This window comes from Erithacus rubecula (genome assembly GCF_903797595.1).
Source record: "Erithacus rubecula genome assembly, chromosome: 18".
Classification (NCBI taxonomy): Eukaryota; Metazoa; Chordata; class Aves; order Passeriformes; family Muscicapidae; genus Erithacus; species Erithacus rubecula.
The window spans coordinates 9,301,953-9,315,935 of NC_136670.1; positions in this window are offsets into that span (position 1 = coordinate 9,301,953).

Below are 13,983 nucleotides of genomic sequence, written 5' to 3' on the forward strand. Positions count from 1 at the left end.
CTGAATATTTCTATGAAGAAAGATCATATCTACAACCAGGTCCTTTGTGAAAACAAATCTACAAAGTTAAAAAAAAAAAAAAGCCAGAAATATTTGTCAGCTCTGATTTATTATCAATCCAGGCATTTTAACAATGGCTACTACAACATTTTGCCAGTTTCTCCAAATGAGGATTGATTTTTAAGTCTCATTGAATACCTTTGTTGAAAGGTCCTTTCCCCACACTGCTTTAAATATGCAAGCATAGCACTGTGCTGTGAGGCTGTTTGTGCTGACTAAATTCGGAACTTATCGATCTCCAAGCATGGCACTGACCTCAGAAATTAGCTGGCTGGGGAGCAGCATCAAATCCTAAACTCGGATCAGTGCTGACACGAGTGCGTGACAAAACCCAAGCCAAGTCAGAGCTGAGCAAAAAGCCCAATTGCTGGTCCTGGTCTGGGGCCAAAACCTTGCCTCATGCCTTGGACCAGAGTTTGGAGGAGGGTGAGTTTTCCTGCCTGGCCTTTTCATTCAGTAGTTCCTGAGATCAGTGTAAGAAATGCACATACCCCTGTCTGTGCACGGAGAGGGGAGTGAGTGCTGCTGTGCATTTGGGTTGAGGGGCTGGAACCAGCATCTGCCCAGGGATGCAGAACCCCTGGAAAACCCACTGCATTTAAGAGATGCTTTAGGAGTGAAGTGGATGCATGCCATGGAAGGCCCATGCTGTTTGTGATGGCTTTAAATTATTCCTGTATCTTTCAATACTGTGCTATGCACTGCACCATCAGGTTCCAGTTGAGATAGAGAGTGAGGGAGAGGAGATGGGACTGAGAGCAAAAGGGGGAATCCACAGCATAAACCAGTATTTGTCAGAAATGGGAGTAATTGCCGCTCTTTGGTGTGATTTATTGAGGTAACAAAGGTTAATAACAATGCCACTCAGTCAGTTTATTCTATTCATTTTCATGTCATTACAACGTATCAGGCACGGGGCAGGTTGCAGCTGGGGTAAGCACTGAGTCTCTCCCAGAGAGATGCTCCCATCTGATCACCCAAAACCCTCTGCAGGGTGGGCTGGGAGCTCCTGGAGGTGTCCATGCAGGGTGGGCATCACAGCAGCAAAGGATCCTCACTCTGCACCCCTGAAGTCTGAAATTTCAGAGAAATTAGAGAGGGAGTTAGCATGAGGAGAAGTTAACAGGGGGAGTTTTCAGAGCAGTGCTTTGCTGGAAGCAGGGGTGAGGACAGGGAGGGGTGGGAAGCAGCCTGCAGCAGCAGAGATCCCCAAGGGATGCCTGGGGATGGACCAGGCTCCAGGGAAGAGGGGGTAATGCACAGGAGCCGTCTGTCACACAAATGGAGAGGCAAGAGGAGTGCTGTGAGTGAGATCCTGGAGGCTCTGAGGCAGTGGGGAAGGCTTTAGAGAGGGATAGGCACTGCAAGGGCACAGGAGGAGGGGCAGCAGGGGCAGCAGAGCAGGCTGGGGTGACTGTTGTTCTGTTCAGGATTTGGCAAAACCCAGAAATGACAACTGAGAATTCTGAAAATGAAGGAGGCTGGCATTTCAAATTAAAGAGGTTCGTTGTTGATGAGGCTGCTGCAAACCCAAACCCTCACCTGGTTGCCCCCATCCACATGAATTTGTATTTATGGTGTACAGATCTAAAACATGCTGAGCCCTCATTTATCAGTAGCTTTTACTGAAAACTTCTGATTCCCATGATCTTTTATGGCAAAGAACTATTTCAGCTGATCTCAGTACCTTCTTTGGGCTTGTAGAAGACATCAAGGCTTGGAAATGTAATGGCAGTGGGATTCCCAGTTCTTCAGGAGTCAGGGGTTGCTGCTGAGTTTTGTGCAAAGTTCTGCAGGAGCTGCAGGGCCCAGAGCTCCCAGAGTGGCTCAACAACCCCAGCTCCCTGCAAGATGAAGCTTTCCACAAATCCATCAGTGCTGCCAGAAATCCATCAGATTTTTTGCCCAACCCTGAGTATCAGTGTCCACATGTGGTTCATCTGCACACACAGCCATACAGATCTCCTGTGCTGGGCTTAGCCCAGACCCACCCTTCACTTAACCTGCACCCAAACACCTCCAACCCTTAAACCCCCACTCCACGGAGGGTGTTCCTTGCGTGACAGAGGGTTAAAGAAAACCCAGCATCTTGCTGCAGATCATCCCTCCCTTCCACCCACTTTGGTGCTGGCAATCTCACTCTGTTCTTTCATCCAAGTGGGCATCAGCACCAGCCCCACATTCATAAGTGTCAAGAGGTGTTGATGCATACGGCAGGCGGCTGCTTTTGCCCACCCCGGAGACTAAAATGCCTCGCACCTCCACTCGGCTGCTGGGACTTGGCTGCCTTTCAGATTTTAATTTTTAGAAGGACTTTGAAATTTTTCCAGCTCTCTCTCTCTCTCTCTCTCTCTCTCTCTGCTGTTTTTCACTGCTCGCTCAGGGAGGTACCTGGGCTGCTTTGTTCTCAGAAATGCATTGGTGAATAAGTAAACGCTGCTTTTTTACATTCTGACCAATCTCAGCTCCTGTTCTAAGGTTTGAGATGGGCAGCAAAGGACAGCAATGCCTCAAAGTGATACTAAATTGTCCATCTAAATGCTTCTGCTACAGTTTAGGGGAAAGGAGGTGAATGGAGTTAGATGGAACGTGGCAGAGAGAAACCTTCACCCACCCTGGTCAAAGTCCTAATGTTGATGGAGCAGACAGCTCACACGTCAGCCTAGACCACAGCTGTTTAAAAGAGGTGTTTTCATTCAGAAATCTGCCTGCTGCAAGATTCCAGAAGGGTCCTGAGGCAGCTGTTGGTGTTGAAAGAATTTTTGGTGTGGGTGAAAAATTCTTCAGAATTTTTTTGAGTGCTTTGCAAGTTCTTGAGTATTTTCTTGATGTCTTCTAACCCTTTGGGGACAGGCCATCAGGGTGCATGTTTGGTGATATCTCACTCATGTCAGGAGCCCATGGAGGAAAAATAATGGATCTAGGTAGAACTGCCTGGGACTGAGGGCAGAGGTGAGAGCTGTATGGAGACCCAGAACTCAGCCAGGAGGAGTTTGCCATATAAACCCAGTAAAGAGAGCTGTGCTTTTACAGAAATCTCAGCTAGCTCATTTAAATCTTGATCTGTAGGTTTTTTGCTTCTTTGAACTACTGGCAGCATTTTGTGACCAGATCCAAAGTTGTCTGGATACTCAAGATTTTAGCACTTCTAACTGAAAAATAAGTCTCTCAGTTTTCAAGTACATGGGTCTGTGAAAGGCTGGGGCATAGTCCAAGCATTGCAGCATTAATCCATGAGGTGCTAGCACCAGAGATATCTATAAAGGATGGCAGAAGTCAGCTCACAAATGTCTCACATCAGCCCAAAGCAGAGCCATGAATGTGCTGCTGCAGGGTCCCAACCTGCACTGATGCTCTCAGGCTTACCCAGTGCCACTAAACCAGCCTGGGACACACTGGGTGGGATTTACTTGCCTGAACATCATAGCCTCCACATTCAGGACTCAGGGCTCCTGTGCCACAGCTGCCAGTCCCTCAAGGATGATTTGATTACATTACAGAGTCCAAAACAGCCCTAAACCTTCATGTTTGGAAAGCTGAATGCAGTGAAAGCATGGAGAGCATGGGGCAGCAGGGACAGGGACTGAAGAAGTCTCTTGGGGCTGGAGCATGCTGCTAATTTTGCTTTGATGTGGTATTTTCTTTGGTTTTGGTCTTTTCCAACACTGCCTTTGGATTTTTGAGTGTCTGTTTCCTTTCTGCACTGCTGTGATACATTTTCCTTCAGATACCTTAATTTCTCCAGAGAAAGAAGAAATCCTTTAACCTCATGGCAGCTCTCAGCCTCCAAAACACATCTGTGGATGTATGTTTGCCTTTCCTTTAGTAGGGAAGTACAAAATTTCGCTCTTCCCCTCCAGATCCTGCAGCCCTTGTGTTTGAAGACCTTGGGCTGGAGCAGGATGAGTCCTGCTGACCCAAGCTCAGCTCAGCAATTGCTGGTTTACCCCAGCCCTCCCCATCTTGTAACATCAAGGTCCTTCTTCTTTGTAGCAAGGTTAGGCTCTATATGTCTTAACCATATGCCTAAGTGGGGAATTCATTAGCATTCATTATGCATTCACGAGAAACAAACGGGCAGAGGAGTGGGAGGTATTGCAATTCCTCTCAGCTGCTCCTGCACACCCGGCGTGGAGGGAGGGGCAGTGAGCCCTGCCAGCCTGCTCCTGCCAGAGCCACTGGCCAGCTGGACCACTGACCAGCTGGACCACTGACCACCCTGGGACCACTGGCCAGCTGGACCACTGACCAGCTGGACCACTGACCACCTTGGGACCACAGACCACCCTGGGACCACTGGCCAGCTGGACCACTGACCACCCTGGGACCACTGACCACCCTGGGACCACTGGCCAGCTGGACCACTGACCACCCTGGGACCACAGACCACCCTGGGACCACTGGCCAGCTGGACCACTGACCAGCTGGACCACTGACCACCCTGGGACCACTGACCACCCTGGGACCACGGACCACCCTGGGACCACTGACCACCCTGGGACTATTGACCATCCTGCAACCACTGACCAGCTGGACCACTGACCACCCTGGGACCACTGACCATCCTGGGACCACTGACCAGCTGGGACCATGGACCATTCCAAACATCACTGACCACCTGGGCATCACTGACCAGCTGGACCACTGAATGCCTTTGGACCACTGATCACCTTTGTACCACTGACCACTCTGGGACCACTGACCAGCTGGACCATTGACCATCCTGGGACCTCTGACCACCTTTACACCACTGACCACCCTGCCATCACTGACCATCTTTGCACACTCACCCTTGCACCACTGACCAGTCCTGCACTGCAGACTACCCTTGCACACCCACCCTTACACCACTGACCACCCCTATACATGCCCAGCTTTGCCCACACTCCTCACAGCAGCAGCTGATTCCCAGCTGACCCTGTTTGACAAGCCCCATCCGCCTGTGTGAGCTCCCTGTTGCTTCATTTAACTCTACAACATAAGCTGATTATGGAGGGAAATGGCTGCAGCATAAATCTGGATTCCTTTTTTTTTTTTTTATTTCCCCTCCCTTTTTTATCCTCCTTGGTGGTATCACCTTGCTCCCCTCCCTACTCACTTCCATTTGTTCTCCCTGCAGGAAAGCCAAGGCAGAGGGATGTAGGCCCCTCCATCCCCCACATTCCAAGTTATCCCTGCATGGGGGAAAGAAAAGGAAATCTTGATGGTTTTAAACAGTAGAAAACATTTTTTACTGGTCAGGGGCACAGAGAGAGTCAGCTCAATCCCTAACTGTAATTGATATCTGGGTGTGGGTTTTGGTCAAATTAAAGCCAAGCACAAACATTGTCCCAGGGTGATGTCCCAGGACAAGGTGACACAGACACTGTCACCCAGCTCTTGGTTCTCACCAGGGCAAAGACACTCTTGCCTCAAAGTCACCAGTGCTACAGCAATAGCAGTTGTGGGTTGTTTTTTTTTTTATCCCTTTCCTTCACTTACAAATAAGCGGAAGATTTCTGGCTATTTGTGAGAGTATGTCTTGAAGACACAGGTAATAGGTAGGAGAGTGGTGAAATGAGCTCTGCTTCATATCTAAGGAGGTTGAGATTTGGATCCAGCATTTCTCTGGCAAGTCTTCCTTAAATGAGGTGAGGAGCATTCACTCAAAACAGGAGAAACTGTCTGAAGGGAGAGGTGGCTTCCAAAAAGCTCCTAAAGAAGTGCACAGAGCACTCTGTCTCTGTCCATGGTCTCCCAGCTTGCTTGGGAGGAGGATTTTGAATCTGCCTGAGTTCTAACTTGTCCTTTCAGAGTGATCTGGACCCATTTCAGTCTCCTCTGACAAAGGCCAGCCCTGGAGCAGGCACACACTGCTAACACTGCCACCTGCTACCCCAGCAATTCATTTCAGTAAATCTACTGAGCAATTCTAGAAATCCAGCCAGGGGGAAATACACAAATCTCATCTGACGTGTTGAGAAATAAATTCCTGGTGACTTTGGTACGTGAGCAGGATGTGGGACCCCTCCCAGGGGGCTGCAGCATCTCCCGTGCTGTGCCGTGCCTGGGAGCCCCACTTGCCTCCTGGTGGAAGGTCTCATTACAGCAGCCACACATTTGCCAGCTCCAGGAGCTCTGCAAACTGCAGGACACGGGCTGCAAACACCTGCAGAGAGCCTGACAGAGCCTGGCAAGCACTCACTGCATGAACAGCACCTTGGGTTAGGTGGGAATAGGATGTCCATGGCACATCCACGGGCATCTCCCAGCCCAGCAAAGCCCAAAGCAAACAAAATGAGAGACCCCATGGCCCTGGGAAGCAGTGGATATCTGCTGCATTAGGGATGCTGCAGCTCTCCCCACAGATCTCCTTTGGAAAAGGGAATGTTATAGAACATCTCTTATAGAAAGAAAAAAAAAATAAAAAGCTTATATGCTTTTATCCTGCTGAGGGAGGGCATCACCAAGCCCACAGGTTCTGAGGAAGGCTGTGTTTGGACTTCAGCACCCAGCTGAACTTGCAGATTACTCACAGAAAGTTCACATGACGTTCATCCAGCTGGAACACTTTGAAATCTATTTTTCTTAACTGATAAGAGCAGAGGTTTTCCTTCCTGCATCACAGTGACACAGGCAGAGCTGTGCACCCATCCTCCTGTCCTTGCTTCTTGGTGATTCCCCTCTTTTGCTGCTCTCTCCTTGCTGTTAGGTCTTCCCTTCTTTGCTTTTTGTTTGGTTTGAGGGTTTTTTTTTGAATGAAACAAACAAAATCTCTGTCCTGGAAGGAACTTTAAATGTTTGGTAAGTGCTGTTATCCATAAAGCTGTACCCAGCCCATGACTGCTGCTGTCTGCCTGCCTCTCCATCCCTGGGAGCAGGGATCTGCTTTGCACAGAGCCACTCTCCAAACAAACACCAAATCAGAGCAGTGTGGCCCCCTCATTAGCAGTCAAACATCAAGGACCTTCATGCAGCAAAATTAACTATTTTTTGTAGGATGTTTAACAAAAGAAGAGATACTAATGAGGTTAGTTAAAGGGTGGCCCTCTTTCATTAGCTCTGCTGGGCTAAGTCTGCCAGTGAGGAACTATCAAGAAGATTGCTTTTTTTAATTACTCTGTTAATTGATATAAAACAAAAAGGACGCAGATTAGTTGCATGCAATTAGCAAATTAATTCTTGGCAATTACAGACTTAATAATGGAGTACTTTTGCTGCTGTGTGTTGGATTCTGTGGCCTACATTCATTGCCTGTATGAGCTGAATATTTTTTTTTTAAAGAACGAGTTAAATATAGACATGTACACATTTCCTTGGAATTCTTTCAGTAGAATGATGAGGAAGATAAAGTGCATTTTTCATCTTTGACACAGCAGTGCCTCATAGCATCTGTACTGTTGACACTGAAGCCTAAGGTGATGTGTAAAACAGCTCTGCCTTCTTGCCTGGTTCTGACTCCTGTGCTTCTCCTGAGTTGTGAGCTCAGAGAGACAAGTCAGGCACAAGTTTCAGTCCTTTCTGAATGGGGCCAATGGGCAGGAATATTGGAAATCAGGTCCTTAGGGTCTAACCTCAATCTAGGACTCCTCCCAGGCTGCAGCACTGTGGCAGATCAAGTAGGCTGAAAAATATCCCAGTTCTCCTTGAAAAGTCACAGGTTTGGGGTGGCTGCTGTTAGTGATTACAGCAGAATAATGGTGATGGGAAATTCCCTTTGTGACACAGGGCTGTCTCCTGGCAGTGGGATGCTCTTCCCTGTCCTGGACACTGGAGGAGGAGTTTGAGGGCTGGTGGGCAGTGAGGCCTCTGGTTGCTCTGTTGACCTTGTATGTGCAGGACATTGGGATAGAGAGACAATGGTATAACCCTGTCCAAGGGAATCATTGAGATAACTCTCTCTGCTTGACCCCAGACTGGGGGAATTTGATATTATTTAGCATTTAGCATGACTGACCCCTCTGCAAAACCACCTAGCAGGTTACAGGGCTTTGGAAGAGGAGGAGAAAGCAAAGCAGGTGAGAATAATCACTCTGAAATCTGCCCCAGTGTAGAGGAGCTGGGCATTTCTACAGTCCACAATGGCAGCAAGAAACTTATCCACCTCTCCTCTCCTCTCTCCTCTCCTCTCCTCTCCTCTCCTCTCCTCTCCTCTCCTCTCCTCTCCTCTCCTCTCCTCTCCTCTCCTCTCCTCTCCTCTGCCTCTCCTCTCCTCTTCCTCTCCTCTCCTCTCCTCTCCTCCTCCTCTCCTCTCCTCTCCTCATCCTCTCCTCTCCTCTCCTCTCCTCGCCGCCTCCTCTCCGCTCCTCTCCTTCTCCTCTCCTCTCCTCTCCTCTCCTCTCCTGCTCCTCTCCTCTCTCCTCTCCTCTTCTCCTCTCCTCTCCTCTCCTCTACTCCCTCTCATCTCCGCTCCTCTCACTCAGCCTCGTCCTCTCCTCTTCCTCTCCTCTTCCTCTCCTCTCCTCTCCTCTCCTCTCCTCTCCTTTTTTCTCCATCTATTTTTTTTCCAACTGAACTTGCACAGAAGACAATGCTCACGTCCATTACTTTGCTCTTATTGCTTTCCAATATTTTTATTTTACTCCAGACTGAGTCCATGTGTTTTTGCAGACTGGTAGCAGGCAAGCAGGGTTTGGGGGCAGGAAGGGTCTTGGCAATAAGACACCCACACACACATAAGGGGAAACACATGGAAATGTTAAATCCAGAGAAGTTCAGAGGGGAAAAAGGATTTTCTCACTGACTTCAGTCTGCTGGGGATCCTCATTCTGGTCTGTGTTTGGAGAGAACCTAGCACAGCAAAGGTGCCTGACAGACCTCCTGCTCCTATTTTTTCAGTTAAATCAGGATTAGCATTAGGGATTCTTTATTTGGATTGGGAAATGTCAGTGAGGCTGTCTGGCAGCACAGGTTAGAGAGAGGCAGTGAACAAAGTTTACATCCAGGGAGATTAATTTACACCCTGCAATGGTGGCTGTGTGTTCCATGTTTCCCTCTGACTCCAACCTTTCCTGGATATTTCAGTTCCTCTGGTTATTGTCAAGGACCCAAAAATGTTGAGAGACCTTATCCTGCTGGGTAATTGCTTTGATTCCATAGATTAAATTAGTGAAAATAGACACTGAAGACTTTATTAGTGTGTCTATTGCTTCCTGTACAAGCTCTCCTCTTGTAAAGGGGGGTGAGGCCATTTGCAGGGAAAGGCCATGCAGGGATGTGCAATGGCAAGGCACAGGGAATCTCTCATGGGAGCAAACAGCCTGCAGGGTTCCACTGCAGACACATCTCCCTTCAGCTGTTTCAGAGATTCCAGGCTGAAATCTGCCTTTAAATCCCCATTTGCAGAATACCTGTTTAATTTCATTGTTACTTTTCAGCTCATGCTAAAACCATTGTTTTTTTTCCTTTGACCCATCCCTTTTGCTGTTAGCTGTTATCAGGAGCTTTTTGACAAGAATATACATTTTTCATGTATACAAACCAGACTGTTTCCATCTCAGTTCTTCTAAAACCTTTTGACTACTTTTTGAACCTGATAATATTGGACCCACCCAAAGTGACTCTCAGGCAAGCAAGAAGATCATTTGATGCATCCAGTGTTTTGCTTCACATGAGTTCTCAGTATTGACAAGGAGGAAAAAACTGTGAAGGGAATAGATCAGACTTGCTCTTAAAGATCTCTTAAGGAAGAAAATAAGCAGCAGCCAATAATTAGGTTGTTTTCTTCCAGTGCCCAAGCCCAGAGTTTATTTGCAAAGCAGTTTCTCAAAGTGGTTTAGCAATGAATTGCTGATTAGTTTGGGCACAAGGAACGGGCTGAGGCACCTGCAGAGATGCAATGGTTGGGAGGTGTCAGCACAAGGATGTGGATGTAGCCTGAGGATCAGATCCTGCCCCATTCCCCACTCCAGACAGTCTCTCCAGCCTGCAGCAGGTTGTGACCCCCAGCATTTTGTTTCCCTACTGATGCAGAAGCCCAGCTCAGAGGCTTTTGAACCACAAAATCCCTCCACTGAAAATTCAGCCATGATTGAGGTGCAGGGTGAGCACAGGTCTGAGCTGGGACCTGGCCCTGAATGTTCCTGCAGAAATTCTTCAGGCAGAGCCACCAGTGCCACCCAGCATGTCTGTCCTCCCCCAGTTCTAATGTCCTTTCCCCTTCACATGGAATTCCACTCTTTGGAGGCTGCTGGGTAGCTGCTTTGGGGGATTCAGCTGCACAGGAAGGCAGTTTGCTGCCTCCTGCTTCAATTTGGGAGCATTTTGTCTTCCCTCTTCTCACTTGTCTTAAGTGCCCAGCAAAGCCCAGCTTTTGCTAGGGATATATTCCTTCCAATTTATCCAAGGTTCAAAGGGAAATTATTCCATGTAAATGTCCTCTTTTCGACACTATTCATTTCCTGCAAAAAATGTGCTTTGCTTTAATTTTTTTCTTTCCTTACATGAGATATCTTGTTTATTATTTCCCCCCTGTCTTTGCTCCCCCCTTGCTGTGGCTGCTTCTCCTGCTGGTGCTGCTTTGCTGGTTGCCAGAGAAATGTTTTTCTTTCACTTTTAGTGTAATTTATTGATTCCCCCCACCCCTTATGGGCCCAGAACCTTTTGCTTCTACCAAATGAGGCACCAGGCATCAACAACACACTGTATGCAATTTAAAGAGTTAAAATGAGGGCATGCCCATGTCACACATAGTCAGTGAGAACATGAGAGGGCCTGAGCCACAAAACACAAACCAGCAGCATTATCTGTCTGACTTCTTCCTCTCCTCCCACACACTGGGGAATCTATTTTCTCACACTTCTGAGGGTTTTCTGCCTCCCCTGCTACCTGGCTCCATAGCCAGCAGTCCTGCCTGTTCCTCTCTCCATGTGTAAATGGCTTGTGATTTGTTGGATTCAATCACTGCTTCCTCTCCAGAGGCTCTGGGAAGGAAAGCCATGAGCATTAACTTCAAGGAGTTTGCACCATCTTGTCTGCTCCTGATGTAACTCCCTCCTGGCCAATGCTCACAGTCCTTGGGGAGAACTTTAATTGCTATTTTCAGGGAATCTCTATGGAACTGGAGGGATTTCTTTCCCCTGCAGCTCTTTCTCAGAGTACCATGGAGCTGTATCCCCCTTTCCCTGACCTATTTGATTTTCACTCCCCGTTGTGAAGGGCAATCCCCACACACACCAGGATCTCCATGCAATGATGTAGGAGGGCACAATCTTCTCCATTACCATTATTTGTGCTCCTGTTTATCTGAGATTATATTTTCTCCAACAAATCCCATTGGCTTCAGAGTTGCATGGGTAGAGATCTTGTAAAACACAGTTTTTTTAGGGGACTAATGTGTGCTAACTCTGTCCCCAAGGATCTCTTCTGAGCTGATCCTATGTTTTCAGAGATCTCCATTTGTAGAAAACATGGCACGTGGACTGGACAGTATCTTGCTACAATGCAAAATATATTTGGCATTAATTTAAATGAGAAACACAAAATTTATTCAAATATTTCAGTGGATGGTGTCACCTTTGTGCCCAGCTGCCAACCCACAGGTCCCTCCTGCCACTGTCCCCTCCCACTCCAGCCCCTTGACACAACATCACCTGTGTGTGCAGCAAGAAAGGAATTGTATCTGTTAGTGGCCAACAATGTTTAGGACAAAATTCTTCCATAAGGAGTTTTTTGGGGTTTAAGATGAGAAAAAACCCTTGTGGAACAGAGTGCTACTCTGGGGCTGAGTCTCCTCAGCACTGTCAGAGTAACAATTATTTATATGTTGTTTTTTCCAGGCTTTTTTTTTCCCTCCTGACTGCAGGACTAAAAAATAAAAACAAAACAACAAGCCAACATTTAAAGTATCAGCATCTTTTCTTGCAGATTTATTTTTTCACAAACACAAACCTTCAGAGACAGAAAGATGCTCATAAAGATATATACATTAGCCTTCATAAGTATAGGTTCAAGAAGTTGTGTTGGATCCTCCAAGTTTTTCTTACACCTACGACCATATTTCATCAATAAATTTGCTATCTAGACAGAACACAAAACTAAAATTGGACCAGCAGCTGACAGCCTGGGGACTGAGCTAGGGACTGTCAGAGCTGGCAGTGTTTGCTAATTGAGTTAAAAGAAAAGATATCCTTTTCCTTAACTGGGAGAGTCTGACACATTTTCTGGGGTTATGGAAAAAGGGACACACACACACACACACACACAAACCCCAAACATTTGCCAAAGGCTCTCTCTGTAAGCAGCAAGACCAGCTCAGATTCAGGTACCCGAGAGCTTGCCTGGTTCAGAGTGTGTTATTTGCTTTTTCACAGTCAATAGGCAATCGTAGATGACAACAAAATATTGGATCTTGCCTGCAGCACCGTGGAGCCTTTTCCTTTAATGTGCCAGCACTGAGAAAGAAACTTCCACAAGTTGTGCAAATCACTGCTGCTCAAAAGAAAACTTCGCTGTTGCATGAAATGCGAAGTGGCACCTTAGATACAACTAATGGAGCTATCATGGGCCTAAAAGTAACTCTCAGGGCACCTCAAAGGGATTTGTTTCTTCCCTTTCAGCCTCCCTGTCTTGCAGGGACATTTTTCATTGCCTGAGTCCCCACTTGAGCTCGCTGTTAATCATCAGGAGCTGTGGGAGCGTGCTTGGAGGGAGCTTGGACAATGCATCATCTCAGGTGGGGATAATCCTGAGCTCATTATGACCTTGGGTTTGCTGCAGAGAAAAAATACTGTGCAGGAGGGTTTGGGGATCTGCTTTGGGCAGGAGAGGTCAGCTCAGGCAAGGGATGGGGAGAGCAGCTCTGCCTCTGAACCCAAAAGATGGAGTCCAGCCACGCTCCCACACCCATGTGCAAACTGCTCCAAAAGCAGTGGATGTGGCATGACAAACTCCCAGATCATCTTTAATATGCCAGAAGCCCCTTCATAAGGAGAAGAACCTGATTGTGGAAATGGAAGCGGAAACATCATTACGTTTTCAGAGTAATGAGCTTGGCCCCCACCCTGTAGCTAATTAAAACTGTGGAAGTCTTATTTCAGCTGTAATCAACCTAAATCTTAGCTACAAGCATAGCAAATATTTTTTTCCAGTGTATGTGGCTTTGCTTTTTTGTTGGTAAGTGAGCAGGGGAGGGGGCAGTGTCTTTTCCTCATGGCAGGAGCTGTTTTGAGTTTATTCCTTGACCATGCAGGGGTTGTGGTTCCTGCAGGGACAAACTCATCTATTTAGAGACAGTTACCAAACACAGAGATATTTCAGTGCTCAGGGCTTTCAGCTTGATCTAGGACGAGCTGATATCTTAAACATAATAATCAAAAAGATAGAAAAACAGGTAACTCTTCTCTCTTGAGCTTCAAATACCAATTGGTTCAAATTTTAGGCGTGTTGTCTGTGTTGTCCGTGTTGTCTGTTCTCCCCAGCTGAGCCACATTAATGCAGAGATGGAGATCCCCTTCCCAGCATCTCTAAATGGATGGGGGAATCCTCCTGAGGCAAATGTGAGGTGAAGATGTGTAAGAAAAACCTCAATTTAGTATTCTAATATGAATTAGGCTTCCAGATTTCTTTAAGAGCTTTGCAATATCAGACATGAAGCACAAAGGGATCTTCTCCCTAGCTCAGGGACATGACACACTCTGTGGGCCATGCACAGAACTGCCCTGGCCTTCCCCACTCTCAGCAAATTATGGTTTCCTACTTCAAAAGCTCTGAATTGTATTTATATCACGAAATACAGAGTTGTGGAAAAAAAAAAAATTCCTGATCTTTCAGAAAGCTGCAGCCCTGGCAGGCGGGCAGATGCTGCGTGTGCTAATAGTGAAAATACAGAGAGACATTTTCCTGCTTGTTTTTTTTTTTTTTTTTTTTTTATTTTTTTTTTTTGGTGGGTGAAAAAAGGGCACGTTCAAAGCACTGAGCACACAAATGTGTGCACACACAAACCCT